Raw genomic sequence first — 4,309 nt, forward strand, 5'->3', positions numbered from 1 at the left:
CTGGTTTTCTACTGTCAAGTTTTTAAATGTAATATCTTAAGAAACCACAAATATCATTATTACTGTACTATGCACAGGTTATACCATAAGGAATAATGAATGATAAATAATAAAAATATCATCACATATGACTGTCTGTACAGCTATTTGACAGATATGCAATGAGGATGAATTGGAGGGCAACTCAATCATACGTATCTTATTTCACAGGGTTAAGAAGGGTTGCAATAGTCTGGGGAGAACCTAATACACTACTTAAAAAGTTATATAATTTATAAATAGGGAATTTGGATTAAATCATCCTCTTACCATTAATATTACATCAAAATCTTATTTAAAATGTACTCACTTAAAATCCCCTGAAGCTTATTGTGTTAACTTCTGTGCTACTGTGCACATACATAACAGATAAAATCACAACTACTACACTGTTCACTGTAGCTCCCAAACATGTACAAAATATAAAAGATAGATTGAGAACCCACAGCAGACATAAACAGTAGAAATCTAATTAATACACAGTGAACTGAAAAAAAAATAACTTCCAATATGGAATTCTATACTAAATGACAATGTTACCCATACATATTATTCAGAAAGAAGTTAAACAGTTTCAGAAAAGCATTACCATGGTAATTTGTTACAAATGGACTCTACAAACAAAACTCTAAACTTGCTAAATGGAGATCCTCAGGAAGAACCAAAATAGTAGAGCTAAGTTCACAGGTAACATTAACCATTATCCTGTCTTACTCCCCCAAACATTTCATGTACGTGTCTTTTTATTTTATTCTTCTTTTCCTCTCACACATTGCATGTTTTCTTTAATTTTCAAATCTTGTTAACTCTACCTTGAAAATACATTCTGAATCCAAACATGTCTTTTCATTCTATGGACAGCCAAGGACCCGGTCAATGACTTCTCATCGCCCTTAATATAAAACCTGAAGTCCTATACATGGTGTACAAGACACCACATCATCTGACACTGGCTAACACTGTGGCCTTTTCCCTCCATTCTCTCCTGGCTCCATCTGCTCTAGCTACATTCTCTCAGCTTAATGAGGATGCTCTCTCCCCTCAACCCTTTGCAGTTCCTTTACCTTATGCCTGCACTGCTCTGTGCAGAGCTCCACCCTTGAAGTCTTCTCTGCTCTACATCCCCTATCTGGCCGTGTCTATCCACTTAACCCATTGTATTTTTCCTTATCATATTATGTCATTTATTTCTTCAACATCTATCTCTTCCATTAAATCCTAACCTTCACCAAGAGCAGTGGCTTTTCTGCTACAACTCTAGGAGCTTAATCATATCTTAGGCTATGAAACAAGTAATTTAAAAAAAAAAAATCAAAATCAGGTGGCACCTGTGGCTCAAGGAGTAGGGTGCCAGCCCCATAAACTGGAGGTGGCGGGTTCAAACCCAGCCCTGGCCAAAATCTGCAAAAAATAAAAAAATAAAAATAAAATAAAAGTCATATGTATCTTCTCATACCACAGTGAAATAAAACTAGAAATCAATTTCAAGAGAAACACTCAAATTGACCCAAAGTCATGTAAATTAAGTAATCTGCTGCTGAAGGATCATTGGGTTAATGTCATTAAGACGGAAATCAAGATTACTCACACTGAACCACAAAGGGGACACAAGCTTTCAAAATTAATGGCATGTAGCAAAAGGAATCCTAAGAGGAAAGGTTATAGCCTTAAGTGCTTACTCACAGAGACTTGCTTTCAGTTCTAAATAAGATCAACTTTTAAATGTTTCCTTAAACTAAGGAATATTTTTAAGTTAAATTTCTTAAATTTTGCCTGTGTGATTATAAAAAAGAACATGTTCAATAAGATGAATTTTGATAATTGCGTTGGTCAGGTCTTTAGTACTCTCAGCAATTTTTGTCCTGCCAATATATCATTGGTTCTGGAAATGCAGACATTATAATCTAAAATTGTTATTGGGATTTACTGATTTCTCCTTATTGTTCTGGCAAGCTTTTTCTTCATCTACTTTTGAGGACAAGTTTAGAATTGCTATATATTACTGGTAGATAAAAATATCCTTAGTAATGATGACCCTGTTGTATTTCTAGTAATGCCTTTTGCTTGAAGTATATTTTGATGGACATTTATATGGACATTTATACTAAATCTGTTTCTTTTTAATTATTATTTGCATACTTTATTTTTTTCTGTCTTTTTGCTTTCAAACTTTGTTTATTTGTGCGGTAAATATCTCTCTCATTTATGTAACATTTAAGAGTTTTTTCTTTAATTTGGTATGACAAATTTAATCTTTTAACTAAAACATGTAGTTCATTTAATTCCAATTAAGTTATGGATGTATTTGATTTTAAATCTACTATTTAGATACTTTCTGTGTCTCCTGTATATTTCTATTTGTATATGACAATTTTGAGGTTATATTTTATAGTTCCATTTTTTATATATTTTAGAAAAAACATGTATTTCTATTTGTTTAGGGACTACACACTCACCTGTACCCTTGACTTATCAAAGTGTAATATTATTAAGCACTTTTGCTATCTCCTTATAGGAGTAACCTAGATTTTTAACTCCATTGATCCTGCATCCTAATTTATATGATAATGTTGTTACACATTAAAAACTCTCTATATATTTTTATTTATTTATTATTATTTTTGAGACAGAGTCTCACTATGTCACCTTGGGTAGAGTGCTGTGGCATCACAGCTCACAGCAACCTCAAACTCATGAGCTTAAGCAATTCTTTTCCCTCAGCCTTCCAAGTAGCTGGGATGACAGGCACCCACCACAACACCGGGCTATTTTTTGGTTGCAGTTGTCATTGTTAGGGAGGCCCGGTATGAGTTTGACCTGCCAGCCTCGGTATATGTGGCTGGCACCCTACTCACCAAGCTACGGGCACCAAGCCACTCTCTATATATTTTTAAACATAAAACTATTATTATTGCTTTATACATGTATAATAAATGCTTATTTAGATTGTATGGCTCTTCAATTCTTTGGGCATTTTATTTATTTATTTATTTATGGAACATGACTTTATTTTAATTTGCTCTTTTTTGTTTTCTACTAGAGAATGCCCATCTTTAAGTGCTGGAATACTAGCATATAAAAGATGTTGAATAAATGCTGTTTAAATAAAAATAATAAAATCTTGTTTGTATTTGTTGTTGCTGTGATTGCTTTTCTTTTCTTTTCTTTTTTTTTTTTTTTTTGCAGTTTTTGGCCAATTCTGGGTTTGAACTCACCACCTCCGGCATACGGGGCCAGGGCCCTACTCCTTTGAGCCACAGGCACACCCTGCAGTGATTGCTTTTGAGGTCTTCTTCAGAAATTCTTTCCTGAGGATGACATCTATACAAATTACTCAATATTTTCGACTAGAATTCTTTTAGCATCTGATCAAATTAAAAAGTTTCTGCACAGCCAAGGACACAATCAATAGAGTAAATAGACAACTCACAGATTTCATGATCCAGCCCAGGGAAGGAAAAGTAGCCTGCATGGAAATGGTGGGAAATGAGAGAAAAAGACAAGAGACACAAACCAGGACCAGGTCAGGAGGTCTGACTGCAGCCTGCACCAAACTGTGGAAATAGCTTTGTTTATAATGTGTCTTTAACAAGGTAAATCTCAACACCTGGGGTGAGGATTAACCATAAGGAGGAAAAGCTGTGTGCTTGCCAATAGTAAGGAAATATGCATGGGCTACGTGACTTCTGGCAGGTGAAAAAAATGTTTGTTATTAAAGGAGGAGAAGCAGCTGAGGAGGTCGTTCCCTGAATACCTCCCCAGACAGTGGGGCCCCTGCTGCCTCACAGCCCGTTCCCCACACAAAGCGTAGAAGCAAATATTTACAGCCTATACCTCTGATTAAGGGAGTGTAACCAGAATCTACAAAGCACTCAAGGAATTCAGCAAGAAAAAAATAAAACAACCCCATTAAAAGGTGGACAAAAGACACAAACAGATCTTTTCAAAAGAGATTGAGTGCATTCAGGGTGTAATGGCTATAGACAAAATGAAAACTTCTCAAAGGAAAACAGTCTAGTCACCAACAAACACATGAAAAATGTCCAATTTCTCTAACTAGTAGGGAAATGCAAATAAAAACCACAATGAGATAGCACTTAACTCTAGTGAGAATGGCTCTTATCAAAAGTCCCAAAACAACAAGTGCTGGCATGGATGTGGACAGAAAGGAACACTCATACCCTGTTGGTGGGACTGCAAACTAGTACAGCCTCTATGGAAAGTAGTATGGAGGTATCTCAAAAAACTAAAAGTAGACTCAGTCTAGCAA

The sequence above is a fragment of the Otolemur garnettii genome, unplaced genomic scaffold (assembly GCF_000181295.1).
Source record: "Otolemur garnettii isolate 467f Iridium unplaced genomic scaffold, OtoGar3 scaffold00014, whole genome shotgun sequence".
Classification (NCBI taxonomy): domain Eukaryota; kingdom Metazoa; phylum Chordata; class Mammalia; order Primates; family Galagidae; genus Otolemur; species Otolemur garnettii.